This window comes from Leopardus geoffroyi, chromosome C3 (assembly GCF_018350155.1).
Source record: "Leopardus geoffroyi isolate Oge1 chromosome C3, O.geoffroyi_Oge1_pat1.0, whole genome shotgun sequence".
Taxonomy (NCBI): Eukaryota; Metazoa; Chordata; class Mammalia; order Carnivora; family Felidae; genus Leopardus; species Leopardus geoffroyi.
Genome location: NC_059338.1, coordinates 107,071,528 through 107,095,710, shown reverse-complemented (window position 1 = coordinate 107,095,710; position 24,183 = coordinate 107,071,528). Strand labels below are relative to the sequence as shown.

At 48.1% G+C, this 24,183-nt stretch overlaps 2 long non-coding RNA genes and 1 pseudogene across 2 annotated transcripts in view; 1 reads left to right on the top strand and 2 right to left on the bottom strand.

The window, feature by feature from the left end:
• LOC123585664 overlaps positions 1-4,633 on the bottom strand; it is an 83,868-nt gene extending 79,235 nt beyond the window's left edge. Inside the window, exon 1 of the long non-coding RNA XR_006706358.1 lies at positions 4,442-4,633. This is a non-coding gene — a long non-coding RNA (uncharacterized LOC123585664). The remainder of the gene's footprint in view (positions 1-4,441) is intronic.
• A 130-nt stretch (positions 4,634-4,763) lies between these two features.
• LOC123585663 lies at positions 4,764-5,202 on the top strand. Its single transcript, XR_006706357.1, has 2 exons — positions 4,764-4,877; positions 4,993-5,202. It is a non-coding gene; the product is annotated as an uncharacterized LOC123585663 (long non-coding RNA).
• A 9,259-nt stretch (positions 5,203-14,461) lies between these two features.
• On the bottom strand, positions 14,462-23,205 carry LOC123586626 (annotated as a pseudogene).
• Positions 23,206-24,183: the final 978 nt, after the last annotated feature.

Genomic DNA, 24,183 nt, shown 5'->3' with positions numbered 1-24,183 from the left:
TTTATATTTATTATTTTACTTGGATCCTAAAACCCTTCCAGCTTATTTTAATCCAGAGGATGATGGTGATTAGTGAAACACATGGCTCCAGGCTCGTCACACATCAGATGACAAGGAAAAGCCAAGAATGAAGAGAGTTGGGCAGAGGGAAGGGGGTGGGGAAGAGAGGTGAGGAGTTGGGAGCTTCCTCTTAGCCAGTGGGTCCTCCTCTGTTCCAGTTGCTGGGGTTGTTCAAAGCTCTTTTGAAAATGCAACAAAAGCAATGAATACTCACCCAGAAAACTATACGTGAACACAACACTTTCAAGCATTTGCACGGGGTCAGACTGAGATGTGTTGCAAGCGATAATTTCGCATCCCTTTCAAATTAATTTTTTTTTTTAATTTTTTTTTCAACGTTTATTTATTTTTGGGACAGAGAGACAGAGCGTGAACGGGGGAGGGGCAGCGAGAGAGGGAGACACAGAATCGGAAACAGGCTCCAGGCTCCGAGCCATCAGCCCAGAGCCCGACGCGGGGCTCGAACTCACGGACCGCGAGATCGTGACCTGGCTGAAGTCGGACGCTTAACTGACTGCGCCACCCAGGCGCCCCTCAAATTAATTTTTTAACAAATACTTGTTGAGTAGTTATTGTTGGCAGCAGAGAAAAACAAACTTTATATTCATAAAACTCATGTTCCTCTTTGTTTGAGATTAGAAGTTATCACATCCATGCAGTTTTCTGAACTTCTGGAACCTCTTTAAAAGTTAGTTAAATAAAAGACTAATTTCTGGTAGTCAGTACAACCCCAGGGAAAATTCTATTGACTGTGAACAGCGAGCAGCTGCCCGCTGGCTGAGCACCATGCAAAAATGCTCAACAGAAAGACCTCCGGTGAGGGACGTTCTCTTTGTTTGAGGCTGACAGCAAGGGCAATTCAAGTGTTTCCACCAGGCCAAGCATTGCCTGTGAAAACCTTAATTAGAAGGTACCATCTTTCTGATTTATTCTCATGCTGTCTGGGGCACTTTATAGATAGATACCTCAGCACCTGATGACCTACCCACCCTTTAATCCACAGTTGGGTTCAGGGCTCAGGTTAAGACCCCTGGGACGGACGGTTGGGTTTAAACACCAAGGAGGTCGCGGGGAGCTCTTCCTATATGCAAATACCTCACTCATCACCTGAAGCTTATGGTGATGGGAAGACAGGCTGGGGAGGGGAGAGAACAATAGGAAAATCGCGACCCTGACCGCAAGCCAGGAACAGAGAACTCATTACGCCTCCATGGAGGCTTTGAGAAGGGGACTCATGTCAAGCAGGGCTGCCTCCGAGCTTCCACGCATGCTCTGATGTGCTGCCGTCCCCGGACGCAGGCCTGAGCCACTCTCCTCTGCCAGTCTGTGCACGTGTCTCTGCTTTAAATACTAGGTCAGGGCACAAGCTGTTCAGGGCCAAGGAGGATCATGCTGGGAAAGCGGCGGGGCACACTTAGTCACGGCTCTACTGTGTGGGGTGTGGGGAGCTCCGGCACAGGAGGCAGCTGGTAGACCTCCGGCCCGGCTGGGGTTGGATGGCCGAGGGGTGGGTTGGCTGCGGGCGCAGGGGGAGCTTTCGTGTCAGCTTTCAGAGCCAGGAATCCACGGGTCTAACATGATGAAGGTTTGGTTCATCCCCCAAACACAGGGTGGTGCTTGTCAGCAAGTTCACGCCACAGTGAACACTTTGTGTAGACCGTCAGGATCAACAGCCAGAGGGCCGGGGCCTCCTGGGCTGTCTGGCTTCGAGCGTCCAGGTGGTTTTGCTGATGCTGACCAACTCAGTGAGGGGGCTGGGCAGGAAAGACAGCCTCCAGGCTGCTCCCTGGCCGGTGGACAGCAATGATTTGTCAGTACTGGAATGGTGACGTGCCCCGGAGGAGAAGGCGACGCTCAGTAAGACAGTGGCCCTCCAAGGCTGGGGGGGGGGGGGGCCTTCCCAGCAGTGGTAGCTGCATCGGCCGGGAACTTGTATTCTCAGGCCCACTGAGTCAGAAGCCCTGGGGTCGCGGTGTGGTATACTAACCCTCCCAGGGAATTCTGATGCATGCTCGAGATGGGACCCACGGTCACGTCTCAGCGGGCCTTCTCCAGGTGCCCGGGGGCTCCCGGGGCAGGCAAGGATCCAGCTGTGCAGTTGCAGATTTCCCCCCGGCTCCATCCACCCTAGGTTTCACTCTTGGGGATCAGTGTCTGTTAATCTTGCACTGTCCACCACAGCCACAGGTGGCAGGACCCAGAAGTGCAGGCGGGAAGGCTGTGTGCCTGAGCAGGTGCACGCTGGCCCCGGCTCCTGGAAGGAGCTGAGGAGGCTGCGTGACCCTACTCACCCAGGTCCTTGGCAGAAGACGTGGCCGAGGGGCTTCTGAGCGGGAGGGCAGGGTTACAAGTGCTGGGAGATAAGCCTGCTTCTCTCACCCTTTCTGGTGGCCCAACTACTCCAAGGTTAAAGGGACAGGGAAGGTGGCCTGACATTTCTGTGACTTCCCGGTGGCTGAGACAGGACTAATGTTCACTGTTAAAGACCCCAGGCTTTTCCAAGACATGGAGGCACCCTGGGCTTCCGCCTATGAGCCAGGGGAATGGTGCTGGGAGCAAAGCAGACTTTCTTAGCTCCTGTCTATACGGCGCAGGCTGCAGACACACTCTCTGGGACTCAGCCCTCAGGAGCCCAGAGCCCGCAGAGAGACAGGAGGAGCACGGAGGGAGCACCCACACTTCCTCCAGAGAGAGCCCACCTCATCCTTCTGAGGGCCGGGCGTGCACTCATGATGCTAAAACAGAGAAATCAAGTGACAGCAGAATGCAGATTCTCTGAGCAGTCTGTCTTAATCTTGACCCTCTATTTACTGGAACAGATTCCTCAGCGCAAAAAAATTCGACAGAGCTTTTCCATTGGGAGAGTCCAAAATAAAAACACAACCAAAGAAGCAATTCCCAACATAAAGTTCTACACCTCACCAGTGTTTCACTCGTAATTACCCATTTGGCCAGAGGGCAACACGATCTTTGCAGAGTGGAATGGTAGAACACACAGACCCCGGAGTCAGACTATCTGGGTTTAAAGCCCAGTTCTGCCATTTACCAGCTGTGTGACGTTAGGCAGTTTACTTAACCTTTCTGTTCTCGGTTTCGCCCTCTGTAAAATAGGGTCATTAATAACAGCTACCTATAGGGGCATTCTAAAAATGAAATGAGTTAATATACATAAAATGTTTAGAAGAGAAGTTGGTGCATAGCTATGTGTGTGTTATAGGAGCGTTAAATAGATTATGAGTGTTAAATTTCTTTTTTTTTTTTAACATTTATTTATTTTTGAGAGAGAGAGAGAGAGAGCACACGGGGGAGGTGCAGAGAGAGGGGGACAGAGGATCCGAAGCCGCCTCTGAGCTGTCAGCACAGAGCCCGATGCAGGGCTCCAACCCACAACCCATGAGATCATGACCTGAGCCAAAGTCAGACCCTTAACCGACCAAGCCACCCAGGCGCCCCTTAAATTAGATTTCAAAGGAAGTTGTGGCCTTCTAATGTGTCCACAGGCTAGGCTGAACCATATTTCCCAGAATTTCCTTTGCTGTACATTTTGACCACAAGAGAGATTCTTAAGCCAAGACCTGGGGCGGGGGCGGGGGGAATGAATCGGCAACCAATTTGCAGTTCAAATTATCTGCTGGCTCTGCACCTGCCCCACTTCCCCTGCATCCTCCTTCAGCTGCTCTGACCCCCGGGCCAGGTGTGTGTTAGGCCCCGCGACCACAGGCAACCTGCACACCGCACCACCAAGGGCAGAGGTTCCGCTCTGTCCCTGGCAGGGGGTGGGGGGGAAGCCTGGATCTTGCTGTGGTTCCACCGTGTCCTCGCTCTTCCTGACGGCCTGCCCTCTGGACTTCCGGCTCATCCATGAGCGTTCCAAGGTGACCACAGAAAACAGAGTCGAAAGAAATTTTTTTCAATGAACAGAAAATAATTTTCTCAAGCTGAAGAAGGTAAGTCCTCACTGTGAAATATTTACAATGTGCAAAGAACGCTTTCTAACTGACAAGCCCCCAGAAAGGGGGGAAAGTGGGGGGAAGGGACAACTCAGAAAAGAGCAGATCTCAAAAGCAACAAACTTCCAAAAGGATACACACGCTGGCCAGAGAAACTTGCAGATTGAACAGACTTTATATCTAGCAGCCTGGAAACAATTTAGACCCCCAGCGGATGCCTGAAACTGCGTAAAGTGTCGAACCCTATCTACACCATGTTTTTACCTATACGCTCATACCTATGATACCGCTTGATTTCTAAATTAGGCACAGTAAGAGATCAACAATAAACAGCAGTTAACTAACAATAAAATAGAGCAATTGTAACAATATGCTGTCAGAGAAGTTATGTGAATGTGGTCTCACAAAACGCCTTATTGTTCTGTACTCACCCTTCTTGTGATGATGGGAGATGATAAAATACCGGCGTGATGAGATGAAGTGGCGTGACACACGCGCAGTGACGTAGCGTTAGTCCACCGCTGACCTTCTGACCTTCCAGCAGCAGAAGTGTCATCTGCCTTCAGAGGGCGGTTGATCTCGGGTAACAGAAACCACGGGCAGCGGAACTGCGGATGGGGTGGCGGGGGGGGCGGGCGACTGCAGATGAAACGGGTTTGTTGGCGGTGATGAAGAGCCACGGGGAGTCTCCTGCATTGTTGCTGGAGCTGCAAATGGTTATGGACGTTTGAGAAAGCTGTGTGACAACATCTATTACAATGAAAGATTTGAAGTTTCGACTCAGCAATTCCACTCCTGGGAATCTACCCCCAGAGAAGCGAACACACCCAAGGCTGATGTACAAGGATGTTAATGGCCGCATAATTTGTAATGGCAGAAACGGGGGGTGGGGGGGGGGTGGGGGGGGAGGGGGGAGGCAGGGTCACTGACCGGGCCTTTGGTTCATTGGCCTGTTGGACAGAACCATACTTAATCATCGCAGGCTGGTGAGGCTTTGACCCTATCCTGATGGCTGCTGGGAGAGGAGACCCACCACCTTCCTGGGCAGCCCATCCCATACCTCACAGCCTCCACTTGGACACCGGCTTTTATCGAGACGTCGGCCCCGGGAATGTGAGCTGGTTGCCTTTGCTTCTCTTCCAGGCAAAGGTTTATTTTTAAATAAATCGTTCCTTTCAGAACAAGGCTTGGATCTCGCTGTTTAGTTATTTTATTCCAGAGTGGATACGGTCGTTTACCTTAACTCACCGCAGGACTGTGGGTGCTGGGCACAGAGACCGTGGCCCGGGCCTTACTCAGCCACTGGGTGTTCCCTCCTCCTGGAGAATTGTCAGAGGTGCGTCACGGTGCCCACCGACCGCACAGACCCTCTGCTTCGTATGAAGACTGAGAAGCAAATAAAAATCCTTCTGCGAACCAGCCTGTGGTCGCCAGATCTCACCAGACTCGTCACTCTATCGCACAAGTCGAAAGAAAGCACTTCTAGTTCAACTCACTTGTCAGGGAGGGAGATGTTTATTTCATCCCAACATGAAACCCGTGGTTCTGCTAAGAACCAACTCTGCTTTGTGAATGTTTCCAGCATCCCTGAGCTTCTTTTTACTTGGTATTAGACAGCCTGTCTCTCCGCTCCTCCCTGGGGAGACGGTCTGGGATCCAGTCCCAAGTGTTCAAGATGCGGGCATGTGCGGTTTTAATGCAGTGACAGAATCACAGAGTCACTTCCTCTTCCTAGGGTCTCCCGGCCCAGAGGATAGGGAAGGGCTAGCCCGGAGCCTACTGTGGCTTCTTAGGCTAGGAAAACATATTCTCTGTGCACTGCCTCCTCCCCTCCGCTGCCCCCCTCCCCCTGCACCCAGACTACTGGTCCAAGCTGTCTAGGTATTGCCCACTGATGAAGCTATTTCCTGGGACGCCTCGGTGCCTCAGTCGGTTAAGCGTCCGACTCCGGCTCAGGTCATGATCTCGAGGTTTGTGGGCTCAAGCCCTGCATCAGTCTGAGCTGTCAGCGCAGAGCCTGCTTCCGATTCTTTCTTTCTCTGCCCCTCCCCCACTTGCACTCTCTCTCAAAATAAATAAATAAACCCTAAAAAAAAAAAAAAAAGCAAGCTACTTTCCTAAGATTACTCTACAGGAAGGGAAACTCGTGGAAGGAGGGGTCTCTTCATGGGAACACAGACCAAACGTGCCTGGGCCCGGGCACGCCTTTCTATGGCTGATGGAAGAATCTGGACCCCCAAGATCCCTCTTCTCCGGTTGTCTGTTGTTGTCTGCAAGTTGCCCCTCCCTCTGATGAAGTGTATGCCTTAATCAAGCCACGTTAATTGCCACGTCAGACAGCGGTCCTGTTAGCACAGCAAGGCTTCCTGGGGCAATAGAGCGATGCCGATGGCACCTGGTCCCTCAGCAGACAACCCTCCCTCACATACACCTGCTACCCATGGAACGTCTGGAGGCGGAGCTTATGACCCCTGGTTTATAGAAGGGCAACCTGAGGTCCGGAAAGGTTAAATGACTTACCCCAGGTCACCTGGCTCTTAAGTGACAAGACTGGGCCTGAAATCCAAAGTTATCTGATTGTAAAGCCTTACTGCTTTCCTTCCTTCCACTGTGCTGCTTTACTGAACAAGTGTGACTAGAGAACGGCTTTGAAGGACTTAAGGGCTTTGAGGGGCAGGGAGAACCGAAATGTATTTCTTCTCAGAAGTCGGGGAGGAATATGTCCTCTGGAACTAGAAAATGAAAGTGTGAGTGAGCGAATGAGTGTATTCCCTTTATTACATATAGAACCGTCCTCCCTAGCTTTCCTCTCTCCTCTCCTGTGACCCAGTTCAGCCATCCTCGGTGGGGGGGGGGGGGGGGGGGGGGGGGGGTCAGCCTCCCCCTTTCTTGGGCAGTATGACGAGGGAGCCCCGAGGAGGGGTGAGAAGCCCACACACCGAGCCCCAAGGCAGGTCACTGGGACTCTCAGGGCTTCAGGCGCCTCGTCTCTAAGGTGGAGAGAGGGCCACACCTCCAGAGGAGCGGTGGGGTTCAGATGAGCTGAAGTGTCAGAGGACAGCTTGATCAGCATGAGGCGTGGCCTCCGGAGGACTTTGGGAACGATTACTGTTCCTGAGTCTACACCTCCTCACAGTTAGAGACCCTGCGGTGCGTGCTCAGGAGGGCCAGACCCACTCCCTGCCTCCCTGTGTAAAAGCGCCCCCCCCCACCCCCACCCCGGGCCCGCCACCCAGTGTGACCACGTGTACCTTCCACCCTTCCCATTCTGACTCTGCTCAATTACCCCTAGCAGATAGGAGTTTCCCAGATGACTCAGAAGTGCAGAAATGCAAGTTTATTTTTCTGAACGTAACTTTGTGCGTACCCTTATTTCTGGGCTAAGTGACCAATTCATCGTCACCTTAATGACTTTCTCCTTTCCCATCAGCCGGTAAGACATCCATCTCCCTTCTCAGAAATGGGGAAACTGCTCTTCATCAACCCCCTCCGCCCCCCCCCCCCCCCACCCCGTGTTCCTGCCTCTGTGGTTTGTAGCAGAGGGTGGCATACTTTTTCTAAGGGCCGGATGTGAAATACTGGTTTTGTGAAACACTCCCTCTCTGTGGCAACTACTCAGCTCTGCCATTGTGGCAGGACGGCAGTCCCTGCAATGTGTAAATGAACAGGAACGGCTGTGTTCCCGAGAAGTATTTACAAAAACAGGAGACAGGCCCTTGGTTGCCGCACCTTGGTTTATCCTGAACCCTAGGATCTCAGTCTGGGAAACTGCAGCTTCTCCTACTTAGAGCCAAGCTTTGGAAATCTGGAAATCGAGGACCCTTTTCTCCCTCAAGCCCTGGTCCTTGCACTCTTAAGCCAAGGCTTTTAAGGTTATTGCTTCTCTACTGGGATTTAAGAATGCCTCCTTAAAAATCAGAGGACAAGAATCTGATGCCGTGATCTTTAAGTGTCTACCCTGTCTCCTCTGAAATCTGAGTGGTGGCAGGAGGGTCCCTGCCAGAAATGCCAGAAAATAACAATTCCTGGTCTCTCAAAGCTTAGCCCACTACAGCCGTGGTTCTCAAAGTGTGGACCCCGGACCAGCAGCAGCATCCCCTGGGGGCTTGGGAGAAATGCCAATTATGTCACCCCAAACACACACCTACTGGTCAGAAACCATGTGGGGCTGCTGACCCGTGTTTTGTCACTCCCTCCAGGTAATCCCGAGGCAGCCTAAGGTTTAGAACCCTGCACCACAGCTCAGCGTCCCGCACTGTGTTTTTTTCTTGCCTTTATAAATTCGTTCGTGCTATTTCCTCCTCTCAGATGCTTCTTTGGGTCTCTGCCACCGTCCTTGAAACCATTCTACCTCTACACCTCATCTAAATATTGTGTAGTGCCTGTGACCTGTCCCAAAGTGTCTTCCTTGTTATTTGCTTCTTTCCCCATTAACTTTTTGTGTGTTAATGCTTTGCCTCTGCAATGGACCCAGAAGCATCTCACAAATAAGAATCATATCGCAAACATCTTGGCAGCTCCCACGACACCTAGCAAACTTTCTGTCTCTGGTCAGTTTCCTAGAAGGTATTTTGAAGAAGGACCTCAGAGTCCGTGATTTTTTTGAGGCGGTGCCCGAAGGGAAGGAAGGACCCAGAAGGAAAAAAGGCTAAGCAAGGATATGGCTCAGGTCAATGCTAGCCATGATTGCGAGGGGCTTAAAGCACACCCCATTTGAGTCAAGGGGTTGGCATCTTGTACTCGCGACCATCAGCCATGGATAGGCCAGCCTGAGGGGTGGCACTTCCTGGGTGAGGAGGTGCCTGTTGGCCAGGGACGCTACTCCAGAGAGGGTGACAACTGAGAGCCACCTGGAACCACCAAGCATAGAGCAGCTGTGGGATGAGCACCCTGACCCAGGCAGGGGACCGGGGCAGGACTGTAACACTAGCTCCATTTTAGGCGAAACAAACGTTCAATAAAGGTTTGTGACGGACTGACTCCTTCTACTGTTACCATCTATAAAAGAAAGAATACTGTAAAAGATAACCACCGTGCGAATTCTCTCTCGGGTCCTCATAAAGCATTTTACAGACATGCATTGTTAAACCCGATTCACTTTGTAAACTGAAACAGGAGTGGCCCAGAGAGTCCGGGCCTCCTACACGTGGCGGCGAGCGTGGCCACGGGGGTGCAGAAGAGAAAACGGACCATCTGGAATCACTGAGAAACAGGAGGAAAAGTTACAGCCCAAGTACCACAACCCTTCTTGAATAAGTACCATTTTTGTGTTTCGTCTGGAGGATGAGTCATTTCCCACTTTCTTCCCCTCAGCCTCCCCAAAGTCCAAGCTAACCAAAAAGGATCTCCAGATGGCTCACCCACGATCAGGTCTCCTTTGATTGTTCCGGGAGGTTTAATTTGTCACCACCATGAGTACGAAGACCAAATCAAGAGGCAATATGGCGGGAGAAGAGAGAGGGAGGGAGATCGCGGCCTGCCCATGAGAGGACTGCGGAAGGGCGTGTGGATTAGACAGATGGCGCGCCATTCAGGAGCCCTTCTGAGAAACGCCAACGTAGGTTGGACCAGGTGTATTACAAGTTCAGCTCGATGACTCACAGTCCTGGCCACACGCTAGAACCACCTGCGGAGCCTTAAAACCCACGGATGCCCAGGCCCTGCCTGAGATACTGATGCAAGTGGTGCATTGGAGCCTGATTTCCACATTCCTTTTTTTTTTTTTTTAAGCTCCCTGGAGGGGTTCAATGCGCACTTAGTGGTGAAGAGCACTGTTGTAGCATCTGCTATTCATCTGAGCTGCAGTCAAGATTGATTGCTTTTCGGGGCGCCTGGGTGGCGCAGTTGGTTAAGCGTCCGACTTCAGCCAGGTCACGATCTCGCGGTCCGTGAGTTCGAGCCCCGCGTCGGGCTCTGGGCTGATGGCTCGGAGCCTGGAGCCTGTTTCCGATTCTGTGTCTCCCTCTCTCTCTGCACCTCCCCCATTCATGCTCTGTCTCTCTCTGTCCCAAAAATAAATAAACGTTAAAAAAAAAAAAAAAATTAAAAAAAAAAAAAAAAAAGATTGATTGCTTTTCCCCCAAGTATTTCTTATCTATCTGCCCAGTCCCGCGTTTCACGCTACAGAGAAACCAAAGAAGTGTGCAACTGGAAGGAACGACGGGTCTGGGGAGTCAGATGGTACGGGTCCAACTCTGCCACTCCCAGCCGCGTGACTTTGGGGAAGTCACTGGAGTCCTTTGGCTCTCGGTTTCCTCACCTCTTAGGGGTTGGGGCAAAGGCCCAGAGATACAAAAATGAGAAAGCCTGGGGTTTACTCCTTCCTCAGCTCTTAACCATCTCAGAGTGCACATCAAGAACAATGGACTGTTCCTAGAATTTACCATCTTACACTGCACAGGATCTTCCTCCCCGTTGGAGCAATGACGTGGGTTTCTTCGGCTTCTCCCGACACTCCGGTGATTTACCAGAGTCTGCTCCCCATAACTCCATGGCTCTGATTCTCCCCCCTCTGCCTCTTTGCTCATGTTATTATCCCCTCCTCATGTAACCTCCACCTCCCCAACCACCATCCGTCCCTTAAAATTTCAAGGCAAGTCCCTCCTCCCCTAAACCACTGATCACATTTGTTTCTCCCTCATCTTAGCAGCTCATTGTCTCCTCACCGCCACATACATTGTGTCCCCCTCTACGCTGCCTCCTTAAGGGTCATAAGGACAAGCGTTCCCACCCTTCTATTACACTCTACCAATTAGGGAGCGCCTACGATGTGCTGGGCACTGGCTAGGTGCTTCACTTCTATCATTTGTAATCCTCAAAGCAACCTGTCACATAGGCTCTCCGTATCACACACATGCAGAAACCGAGGCTCCAAAAGATCACGTGAACTTATCTGAGAAGGCCCTGGTGTGGCAGTCAGCGCTCCACCCCAGATCTGTCTGGCTCCCGAGTCCATGCCTTTCCCACCACTCGACGCTGCCTCGGCAGTGGAACGTTTGTCCGATGACGGACTGAAGTATCTGCGAGTCAGGAGAAGTAACATATGCATAAGTGACAACTTGAGGAAAAAGCAGGGAGATCGCTTTGGTTTTTTTCTCTACACAGCAAACTGACACATCTACCCAACCCCAGCCTGACCGTCTGCTCGATGTATTGGCCAATAAGTTTGACAGATGATGTCCAAGCTGACATAGCCACTAAGCTGACACAGAAATTACAGATTCCTTGCGGGGGTGGCATTATGAAGCAGAAAGAGAACAGCACTAAAGTGAAGGGCCCTGGGTTCTAATCCCATCCACCTTTGCTGTTAGCTTGCTGTGTGACCTTGGATCAGTCACGCGACTTCTCCGGGCGTCCATTTTTCTGAGGGGACACTACATTAGCAGTTTCAGACTCGGTTTTGAGAGGCAGAACCTTTGCAGTTGGAGCCGTTTGGGTTGAAGGATGGGAAGACAAGGGAACCCATATCCGCAGGGACCCCCACTCATCCTGCCAGGAAATCCCAGAGGTAACTCCAGGGACCTGTTTGAAATCCACTGGGCTAGAAGTTCCCCAAGACCCCTACCACAACGTCCTGTTGATCCCCTCTCTCACTTGCTCTGGACAACCCTTGAAGCAGTATTTTCTGCACTTAGGTGCTTACTGAATACTTTCAGTTGACAAGTGGGAACTGTCCCTGGATAATGTCCACCAGGCACTGCTTCCTCCTCCTAGCCTTCTGCCTGCACCCTGTCATCGATTAGTTCTACTTGGCAACTTTGCCTTTATTTCCAATCCTCTCTGCCAAGTTCTGCTTCCACCCTAGGATGAGCTGGCCTTGAGGGCAATGATGCATATGTCCACCGGGGATTCTAAAAGAGGGGACTTCCCAAAGCATGCATTTCCGTGATTTGCATGACCCTTCTCTACCAGCAGCCCTTGGGCCACCTCCCTCGGCCCTGAACGGGAAGAGTAGTATTTACTCCCACCAGTGAAGCTGCAGACCCCATTAAAGGAGGAAGAGACGGGGCGGGGTGGGGGAGGTTCCTAATCGATGATTCCTTTATTAAACTTTTATACCTTGCAAGCTGTTACAGGGCCTAAATCAAAACCAGGAGGGAACGGCTACAGGGAGAAATAAAGGGTTGTCTCCAACTCTTCTGTGTCAGGGTGAGTCTCCTCAGAAGCAGACACCAAAATGGGATCAGATGCACCAGCAATATGTTACGGGAAGCGCTTTTTTTTTTTAATTTTTTTTTTCAACGTTTATTTATTTGGGGGACAGAGAGAGACAGAGCATGAACGGGGGAGGGGCAGAGAGAGAGGGAGACACAGAATCGGAAACAGGCTCCAGGCTCTGAGCCGTCAGCCCATGCGGGGCTCGAACTCACGGACCGCGAGATCGTGACCTGGCTGAAGTCGGACGCTTAACCGACTGCGCCACCCAGGCGCCCCACGGGAACCGCTTCTAAAGGATAAAGGGGTGAAATCAGGAGGAAGCAGGGAGAGGTTTCAGACCACAGTGCAGGTCTGACATCTGAGACAGGAGAGCGAGAGGGAGGGATACGAGACACAGTAACCTCAGACTGCAGTGCAGCTCTGAGAAAGTGTTGGCCAGGCAGTGAGGAGCTCCCGAGCAAAGATGGCCCACGGGGCAGGCATTGCCCAACTCCAGAATCTCTGTCATGCTCAGTCACTGGCTGGGAGCAGCCCCGTCCAAGTGTGGTCTCGGCACGAATGCCATGTGGGAGACACAGGTGGACAGCTGGAGGCTGTCCCACCTAAGCACCCCCACGGGTTCTCCCAGCAGGACAGAGGGGAACACACTTGGCTGCCACACCCTCACTCTTGGTTCAACTGATTTCACCCAAGTGACTCCCCACCCCACCCCCCCAAAATTACAGCACCCTTGTCACGGGTGATACAGATTCTGTTGGAAGGTAGCCCATTCACTGGCTCTGGGCACAGAGATGATTAGGGTGGCAGCATTTGAGGACCCGGAAGTGCCTGATTCTCTCAAAACATCCCTACATTCACCAGACTTGCTCTCGGACATGTAAGCCATCATGTTGGGTGAAGGTCCTTTTGAAATGCAGATGTAATGATAGCATCTCCCGCACTGAAGAGCACATTTCTGCTTAAATCCACTGAAATTTGATTGCACCAGGACAGCAGCTCTGCAAGAAAGCCTAGGAAGGTATCACTTCTCCCTCTTATAGATGGGAAAATTGGCCCAAAGTCACAGAGTTAGTAAACGACAGAAGGCTGGCCAGCAAAGTCCTGGCCCCCTTAATTCACTCAACAAACGTTTACTGAGCACCTATTATGTTTCGAGCACTAAGAATACAGCTGTGTCTTGTTGACAGACAAGATCTCTGCCTTAGGGGAGAGATCTTTTGGGAGAGAGAGGCAATAAACCTACACACTGATTAATTTCTGATTAATTTCAGATAGGTAAGTGCTACAAAGCAAATAGAGAAACAGGACTAAAAGGGACTGAGAGAGGTGAGAAGTACCCCAGCAAGAGGCCTTGGGGGAGGCTTCTCTGAGAGGAGAGAACGGTCATGGAGAGGACCACACCCTGTGGCAGGAACAGGCTGACCTGGGGGTGGTAAAGGGGGAGAGTGGAGACCGAGGGAACAGGGGCAGGAGATGGGCCCAGAGAACTGGCAGGGGCAATGTAGGTCCCGGTGAGTTTGGTTTTTATTCTAATTTCAGTGGAAGCCAATCTATGAGAGATGGTAAAACAAAGGGCAAATACTGTTAGCTGTCATATTTTCAGTAAGTTCCTGCCCTGGGGGTGGCGATCCATCATCTAGAGTGCCTCCAGGTTCAAAGACAATCACTAACCTGTTGTTAGCACACAAATCACTTCACCCAGGGGATTTGTTCCTGGGGAGAAGGGAGGAAAGGAAAAGCAATACCACCGTCCTTCCTCACTCTCCACCCCTACCCTGCAGAGCACTTAGGCTCTCTCTTGAAATCATGCTTCTTAACCTTGACTCTCATGGGAATCATTTGGAGAGTTTAAAAAGTGTGTGTGTGTGTGTGTGTGTGTGTGTTTAATTAAGCCTGCTCTCAGCAATTCTGATTCAACTGGTTTAGGTTGAGAGACTGAATATACAAATGGACAACAGCCAGACTTTATATGACAATAGAATTCTGACCCGCTATCTGCAGCAACCAGCCCAGGAAACCAACACAGCCTTTGTAGCAACTGGCCCCAAACACTCAGTACTTAATATCTGCCAGCTTTCCTAATTTTGGCCCCTGCTTCCAACAGAAAATCAACCAGGGAAAGTCAAATATGCACCCCTAACCAATCACATTGCATGCCCCACTTCTGGTCAGCCCCCTTCCAGCTTTCCCATTTCAACAACCCCGAAGACAGCATACCTAAAAGCCTTCTTTTTTTTCTCCACTCTTCTGCCTGACTTTGAGTCTCTCTCTCTCTCTCTCTCTTTTAAATTTTGTTATTTAAATTAATTGGTTTATTATAGGCTAGCAATGTTTCACATGATGAAGCTTCTACTGGTCTTTCAACGCCTTCAGTCTTCTGATGGCCGACTTGACTGTGACAGCAGAAATGGCGATATAGGTCCAGGCACCACCTGTTACGGTTTTCATGCAGAAACCACAATGCCAGATCCCCACAGCTTGTCTTTTCATTTTGGTTTTGCCACAGAAGGAGCAAGTGTACTTGGCATGCTGGCTTATTTCATTTTCCGGAGGGAGGCACCATAACGGGTCCCGCATTTACCCACAATCTGAACCTTCTTGGTGCGTTTAGCCGTGTCGCTGCAAACTAGGTCTGAGCCCAGAGAGCCTGCCTTTGAGTCTTTACCAAATGCAAAGGATGGTAATGTTTGATTCTCCTGCTAGGGCAAGCTCCAAATAAACAGCCTTTGGCCTCACTTGATTGCTCTTATTTCCAGAGGATACAGCTCAGAAATCGGTTGTTTTTAAAAGTCCTCTGAGTGGTTCTCGAGGCATCTGGGTGGCTCAGGCAGTTAAGCATCTGCCTTCGGCTCAGGTCATGATCTCACAGCTCAGCTCGTGGGTTCGAGTCCCACGTTGGGCTCTGTGCTATCAGCGCAGAGACTGCTTGGGATCTCCCCTCTCTCTGCCTGCCCCTGCTTGTGCTCTCACTCTCAAAATAAATAAATAAACTTCAAATAAAAAAAAAAAGTTCTTTGAGTGCTTCTGATGTACAACCAAGGTTGTGAACCCCGGCTGTAAATAAGTGGTTCTTTTTTTCTTCTTCTTCCACTATTTTATTTAAATTCAAGTTAGTTAACATAGTATGTAGTATTGGTTTCAGGACTAGAATTTTGTGATTCCTCACTTACATGTAACACTCAGCGCTCATCACAAGTTCCCTTCTTATGCCTGTCACCAATTGAGCCCATCCCCCCACCTCCCCTCCAACAGTTTAGTTTGTTCTCTCCAATTAAGAGTCTTTTATGGTTTGCCTCCCTCTCTGTTTGTATCTTATTTTAGTTTTCCTCCCCTTCCCCTATGTACGTCTGTTTTGTTTCTTAAATTCTACATATAAGTGAAATCATATGGTATTTGTCTTTCTCTGAATGACTTATTTCACTTAGCATAATATACTCTAGTTTCATCCACATCACTGCAAATGGCAAGATTTCATTGTCTTTGATGGCTGAGTAATATTCCATTGTGTGTGTGTGTGTGTGTGTGTGTGTGTGCGCGCGCACATGTACACCACATCTTCTTTATCCATTCATCAGTTGATGGACATTCGGGCTCTTTCCATAATTTGACTATTGTTGATAGTGCTGCTAGAAACATCCGGGTGCACGTGACCCTTGAATCAGTATTTTTGTATCCTTTGGATAAATACCCAGTAGTGCAATTGCTAGGTCATAGGTAGTTCTATTTTTAAGTTTTTGAAGAACCTCCATATTGTTTTCCAGAGTGGCTACACCAGTTTGCATTCCCACCAGCAGTGTAAGAGGGCTCCTCTTTTCGTATCCTCACCAACTGTTGTTACCTGTGTCGTTAGTTTTAGCCCTAAAAAAGTGGTTCTTAAAGTTTAGTCCCCAGACCAGCAAATCAGCATCATCTGGTAACTTGTTACAAATGCAAATCCTATATAACTTGTGTTATTTTCAGGCAATTTCCTTCTATGCTCAGTTTCTTGGGAGTTTTTATCATAAAAGGACATAATTCAAATACTGTTTCTGCATCTGTTGAGATCATGATGTGATTTTTAGCCTTCATTCGTTAATGTGAAGTATCATATTAATTGATTTTCATATATTGAACCATTGTCGCAGCCCAGAAATAAATCCAACTTAAGTATGGTGCATGATCTTTTTAACATGCTGTTAAATGCACTTTGCTGGTATTTTACTGAGGATTTTTGCATCTGTATTCATCAGAGCTAATACCATACTCAGTGGTGAAAAACTGAAAGCTTTTTCTCTAAGACCAGGAAACAAAGCAATGAGGCTGGCTCTTTACTACTTCTATTCAGTGTAGTACTAGAAGTTTTAGCCAGAGCAATTAGGCAAGAAAAAGAAATAAAAGATATCCAAATAGGAAATGAAAATGTCTATTAGCAGATGACATGATATTACATATAGAAAACCCTAAAGACCACACACACACACACACACACACACACACACACACACACGTTAGAATAAATGAATTCAGTAAAGCTGCAGGACACAAAATCAAGATACAAAAATCAGTTGCATTTCTATACACTAAAAATGAACTATCTGAAAAAGGAAATTAATAAAATAATTCCATTTATAATAGCAGTAAAAAAGAAAAAATACTTAGGAATAAACTTAACAAAGGAGGTAAAAGACTTCTATTTTGAAAACTATAAAACACTGATGAAAGACATTAAAGAAGATACAAGAAAGACATCCTCTGTTCATGGACTAGAAGACTTAATATTGTTAAAACGTCCATACTATCCTAAGCAATCTACAGATTCAATGCAATCCCTCTCAAAATCCCAATGGCATTTTTTACAAAAATAAACAAATACTAAAATTCATATGGAACCACAAAAGACCAAGAATTGCCAAAACAATCTTACACACAAAGAACAAAGCTGAAAGTATCACACTCCCTGACTTCAAAATATGTTACAATAACCAAAAAGTATGGACTGGCATAAAAACAGACATAGAGACCAATGGAACAGAATAGAGAAGCCAGAAATCACACATAATATCACACGTATCCACACATATACAGTCAACTAATCTTTAACAAGAACGTTAAGAACATACAATGGAGAAATGATAGTTTCTTAAACAATGAGGAACAGGCAAATAAGCCCACAATGAGGTATGGGCTGACACCTGTTAAGACGCCTATTAGAAAAAAATAAAAGGCATCAAGTGTTGGCCGAAGACGTGAAGACACTGGAACCCTTGTACACGGTTGGTGGGAATGCAAAACTGGTGCAGCCACTCTGGAAAACAGTTTGGAGGTTCCTCAAAAAATTAAAAAGAGAACTACCCTATGACCCAGCAATCCCACTTTTTAGTATTTGTCCAAAAGAATTGAAATCAGGATCTCAAAAGATATTAATTAGGACTCCAGTGTTGATGGCAGCACTATCCACAACAGCCAAGGTGTGGAAATGTGGAAATGACCTAAATTGATGGTCATTTCCTAAAATGACCATCCCCTGATGGATGAATGGATAAAGAATATGTGGTCTATACATGCAATGAGATTATCTGGCCTTTAAAAAAAAAAAAAAAAAGGAGGTTCATCCTGGATGAACCTTGAGGACCTTATGCTAACTGAAGTCAATAGTCATAGAAAGACAAATATTGCATCATTCCACTTATATGAGGTATCTGAAATGGTCAAACTCATAGAATGAGAGTAGAATTGTGGTTATTTACCAGGAGCAGGGAAGAGGGGGAAATGGGGAGTTGCTAATCAACGGGCATAAAGTCTCCACATGCAAGATTCATAAGCTCTAGAGATCTGCTCTACAACACTGTGCCTATAATTAATATATAACATGGGGCGTCTGGGTGGCTCGGTCGGTCGGTCAAGCATCTGACTCTTGGTGTGGAGCCTGCTTGGGATTCTCTCTCTCCCTCTCTCTCTCTGCCCCTCCCCTGCTTGTGCTCTCTCTCTCAAAATAAATAAATAAACATAAAAAATTTAAAAATGTATAATACGTTATACTATGATGCTAAAATAATACTGTATTCTACACTTAAAACTTTGTTGCGAGGGTAGATCTCATCCCATGTTAAGTGTTCTTCCAACAATAAAATAACTAGAAACTTAAACATAAAATAAAAAAGAAATGTAAACCCATAGGCAGTACAAGACCTACTGAATCAGACACTTTGGGGGTGAGGCCCAGCTGTCTTTAAAGCCCTCCAGATGATTCCGGTGTGTGCAAAAGGTTGCAAACCACTGCCTAAATAAAGTTTGAACAGATATTTAACAATATCGGTTTGAAGGGTCACCATATCATTTAGCTTCCTTAGGATGCCCATGTGTCTGCAAGTTGGAGGAATGTTATCTTTACCCACGAACAAGAACTTATTGAGCACTTACTGTATACTTGGTGCTCTTCTGAGTGCCTCACGCGCATTAAATTTTATAACAGTACCCTGAGGTAGAAACCACTATTTATTTATTTATTAAAACAATTTTTAATGTTTTTATTTATTTTTGAGAGAGGGATAGAGACAGCGTGAGTGGAGGAGGGGCAGATAGAGAGGGAGGCACGGAATCCCAAGCACGCTCCAGGTTCTGAGCTGTCAGCATAGAACCCGGTGTGGGGCTCGAACTCATGGACCACAAAATCATAACCTGAGCCAAAGCCAGACGCCCAACCAACTCAACCACCCAGGGGCCCCTAGAAACCATTAGTAATCCTATTCCTAGCAGAATCCAAGCCCAGGGAATCGGGCACCAGAGCTGGGTACACAATGTCCCCCTTCTGGCTCAAACTCTCCGGGAGCACGTAGCTCACTGCCTGGCACAGTAAATAATAAATTCTCATTAGTTCATAAAGTGAAATGTCAAAGATACGGGTCCTGAAAGAATTCTGAGTGGCATGTCTAGGGGTAGAGGTGGGAGATAGCAGTGGAGGGGGGAGGAGATAAGAGGAAGGGAAAGGATAGGCAGAAGGAAATGTGGGCCTATCAGGTGCCTGAGAGAGGATGTGAAAGGAGGGAACAGAAACAACAATGTCAAATGTTCATTCATTGCCAAGTTTTGGGGTGCCCAAGGTCAGCCATGGGGCCCTAATATTCTGGGGCCATGTTAAGTTACTGACCAGAAAGGAAGCAAGGTCAAGCCAGAGCCTATGGGGTGCTTTGAGGGAAGTCCAGAATGAGGGAGTACAGGTTTGATTCCTTGAGGCTCCCTATCTTTCCCTTTCTGCAATAGTCCCATCTTGGGGCTCCTTCTGAAGGCATCTCTACCACCCCCCCCCACCCATGTACCATGTCTATGCCAAGAACTTTGAGCCACAGACCCTCCTTTGGCCAACATATGTAAGAAATTCTACAAGTTGAGCTACAGACAGTAGGATTGAGAAAATGAGGAAGACTGCATCCTGCCAGCAGGGAGCTTACAGTCTAATGGGGAGGCAGACATATAAACACGAAGTCAAGAGGGCAAGTTCCAGAACAGGGGATGAACAAAGCCTTGAGACCCCAGGAAGGACTAACGCAAAGCTTCATGAGGGAAGTAGCATAGGAACAGAGCCTTAAAGGGTAAGTAAGAGTATCTGAGACCAAATAAGATAGGGAAGGGGATTCCAAGCAGAAGGAAGAGCATGACCTAAGGCGGCGTAACGAAAGCGGAGCAAACAGTAAGGAATTGAATGCTTTCATGGCTGATGCAAAAGAAGAAAGCACAGAAAGGACAGAGGGAAGGTGGAAGAGCTGGTGGGAGATGTGGGGAGGAAAGGCAGGGTCAGATTGGCTGGGTCTTTAATAGCATGTAAATACCCACTGAAGCTGGCTTAAGCTAAGGAGAAAACTTTACTATAAAGAAACAGGAAATCTCTCACGACCCAAAGGCAGGGGCACACCAGGATGCCAGGAAGAACTCAGACTTGGAGGTAGAAGGTCAGGGTGAGTCCAGGCAGTGTTCACTCTCCATCTTTTTCTCTGCTTCTCTCTGTAGACGGGCATCTCTTTCCTTCTCTCTCCCTCCAGACAAGAATTCAGCACAATCCAGTTCATGTCACAGAACCCCTGTCCTGCTCATAGCTCTAGAGTTTACATGAGACAGACTCAGGCACAGAGAAAGTAATTCTGTGGTTCCAAATCCAATTTCTTGGGGAGAGAACTCTGACTGGTACGGGTCCATTCATGGGACTACCCCTGGTCGAATCTACTATGGCTAAGAGGTAAGGTCACATTTTTGCAAATATGGTGACTGGCAGCCCAACTCTGCATGGAAGAGGGAACAGTTCCCAGAGGAGGGGGAACCTGTGGCTCATTTTGGGGTGAATATCCTGGAAACTCCAGACCATGGCCTTGTAAGCCACAATAAGGAGTTCAGACGTTCAGACTTTATCCTATAGGCAACTGGAGGAACTAAAAGGAATGATAAACATCGCTTCTTGGCCTTTTGGCTAAGGTCAAGTGTAAAGGAATGATAAGCCCGAATTTGTCTTTAGAAATGTTGCAGACTACATGAAGGATGGATCACAGTGGGAGAGACTGAAAGCTGGGAGTCCACTGGGGAAGTGTTGAGATCATCCAGGCCATAAAACAATGAGACCCAAACTAGGGCAAAGGTGTTGAGCATGGAGAGGCCTTTTAAGGACTGAAATGTGAGGACTTGGTAACGATGAGAATGGAGGCTGACGGTGAAGGAGCCAGGAGACTCCCCGGGCAAGACAGTGATGACGCTAAGTGGGACAAGGGCTGCAGAAGAGGAAGAATCGGGGAGGGGTGCACAGAATACGGAGTGTGGGAAAGGGAGGCTAGTGGAGAGCACACTGAATTTGAGAAGTGATGAAGAAATCGACGGTTCCCATCCCGTCTTCCTTCCCCAGGTCTCCTGAAAGAAGCTGCATTGCTAACATAGGAAAATCGGGTGGCGTCATAAAATGATTCTCATTTTGGTTGATAATTGTGAAATCAGAAGGAAGCTGAGTGTTTGGAGCCGGTCAATGTGTATGCCAGTCAGCTGTGTGAGCTTGAGAAAATTACTCAGCCTGGGGCTCCATTTTCCCACGTGTGAAATGGCATATCCAGCTGACCTTAAAGAATTATCGAGAAGAATCAGGGTGATAAAATCTGTAGAGTCCTTACGATATGGATGACCCTCAGGAGGTGGTCGTTAAGATCAGACTGTTTTCCTCCATCGCATGAACTGGAACTTTGCTCTGTGCCAGGCAGAAATGTGGCACCCACCGCCCCAGGCCTGAAGCTGGCTCTCCCTGATAAACAAGCCCATCCACTCCCCGCCATAAATGCCTCCGGAAATCAAATTAATCGAACCTACCTACTATTTAACTGATGAACTCGTCTCTACGTAGCTGTTGAATCCTAAATGGATTCCAAATTTGGGTCTGTGCTGACCATCAACGGACTCTGATGAATCTGACTATGTCGATCAAACTGATGGTGAAGACAATAACACAGCCACCTATGTTGCCTACTGCCCGTTGAGCACCGTTCTGGGGCTGGACGGAGCATAAACTCATGAAATCCTCACCAACAACTCTATGCAGTCAGAACTCATTACTAGCGTCCCCATTTTGCAGAGGAGGAGACTGAGCTCACAGGCGTATCCAGTCACAAATACCGCATAACTCACCCTCTTGTTTTTCACTGTTCTCCAGAATACGTCTCACTGCATTGCTTCCCCAGCCTGCCTCAGCCCAGCGTGACAAACGTCGAACACGACTTCAGGGAGGACTGATTCCCTCTTAAAAACAAAATAGAGCAGTCAGCTCCTTCGCCAATCTTTACGTGTATTTGAATATTCTCTTTTGAGGAGGAAAGGGATTCCTGCTAGGGAAGCAGAGGTAGTCATGGCACGTTTGAGCCATCCTGGGGCTCTACTTCCTGTCACAATTTAGGGTGGGGGCAGGGGGCTATAAATATCTGAACACACCCATAAGGAGTCACCCCTCAGGTGGAGGCTGCCTACAGTACTTGTCTCAGGAGACCCGGTCTCAGAATTGCTTAACTCCATCAAGATTCTTAACCTTTGAGGGGTCAAGGGCCCCCTTGAGAATCCAGGGAAAGCTGCTGCCTCTGTCCTCATTAAAATGCACGAGGAGGACGTTACACAAAACCCCATGAAGTTTGGGGAGTGCAGGGATGCCCTGAAGCCCAGCCCTGAACCCCAAGTGAAGCGGCTCTGCCACAGAAGACGGACAAGCCAAGGTACTTTAATCATCCCTCCAAATTCAGTCTCAGCTTATTAACTTGTACTGTAGCTCCCTGGAAATTTCTCTGTCACACTCAAATTTATATGCTCACTTAGCGTGCTCTGCCCTTGAGACACTTAGGAAATTAGCTGCAGAGACCGATTCGGATGGGCAGGCACAATTTCTCACCCGACGTGGCATTATATTGGGAATCATGCCCTGCCTTGCCAGCCTGGGGTACAGACTAATGTTGTATCTCTTTGAAAATTTCAGTTAAGGGACTCTGAATCTTCATCTTGATTGTAATGGAAACTCTCTGTTCTTATTGAAAGGTTGTCCTACCCTAAATAATTTCTGAAACCTCTGAGAAACGGTTACATAGTCTGTGACCAATCCTTCTAGCTGCTCCCGAAGCCCACCCTACCACCTTCTGGACGGACGTTGTGCGGGTCAGTATGTGAAATGCTCCGTGCCCTTGAGCAAGCCAGTAGCTCAAGAAGGAGTTCTCTTCAAGCTCCTTAATTTGAACAGTCACCAATATTATCCCACCCTATGAAATGGCATATGTGAAATGGCATATCCAGCTGACGTGGCTGGATGGTGGCAGCGGTGATGCGTGGGGGGGTCTTAATAGTTTCCATGGACCAGTTCTTCCAGCTAACACGTTGCTTCATGTATTGCTCACATGGTAGATGGTAAAGACGTTCCATTGAATCGAGAGCTACGGAATATAATTGCTCATAAACCCACTAGTCCAGTAACATAGGTATATAAATGCAATGTATTTATTTATGCATTAAACCATTCAAGTGGGAAATTACCTGTAATGGATTCCAAGCCGGCGTACATTTGGGTACCCTTCCTCTAGCTCCTCCCAGCAGGACAATTCTAGCCCACAGGTTTAAGTAGGCAGGAGTCAGGGGTCGGGATAGGAAAGGTCTGGTCCAAAGACATCTCCCTTCTATGCTTCCCCAGGGCCTGAGTTTAATAAACGCAGCACACATGTACCCTAAGAGAGGGTACCTAACTAGCTGGCTAACATTCTCACTCTCTCTTGTGAATGTGTTTAACTAGACAGCTATCCTCTCAGGGGCTCACAGGTCATTCACAGCTGAGAGTAGAAAGACTAATTGGAGGGTTGAAAGGAAGACCTAAAGCAAAGTTGGGAAACCACAGCAGGATGTTCAGGGCAGCCAGAGAGCAGTGAGTATCCGGAGGGCGAGACTCCCATCAGATGGGAATGATGGAGAGAGGAGAGAGACAGGATGTCTAAGACGAATTTCACCTCATTCATAATTAGGCCCAAGGCCAATACTTCTCTTCCCAGACTCACCCAAGACGTGCCGAAGATAATAATTTAATGCCTATTTCTACAAGGGTCAGGTGAAACGTCTTTCCGCAGCGCTTGATGTCACTTAGGTCCTGCCTGATTTCTTCTTCCCATTGGACCTGTGATAAATGCTGATTTCCAAAGTCATTCTACAATCCCTTGCAAAACAAACCACCCCAAACTTAGTGGTGAAAACACCAACCATAGCTATCTTGAGTAACGTTTGAACCAAGTATTTGAGCCGTCTATTCTGAAGCTAGACACGAAAATTATCTGTAAACATTGAACTTTGCTTTTTTTTTCTTTTCCTGCAGAGGTATGGGTTAACAATTTTGAAACTACTTTATGTATATCCTAAGATTAAGAAAATAGAACAATATATCATGGTTCATAGGAACCAGGTTTTTCACTTTTGGAAAAGGAAGTCATAAATATGGAGAAGGAGAGAGTTAAAGTGAAGCTCTGTGGTGTTGGATCGGAATTAGAGAAATCAGTAT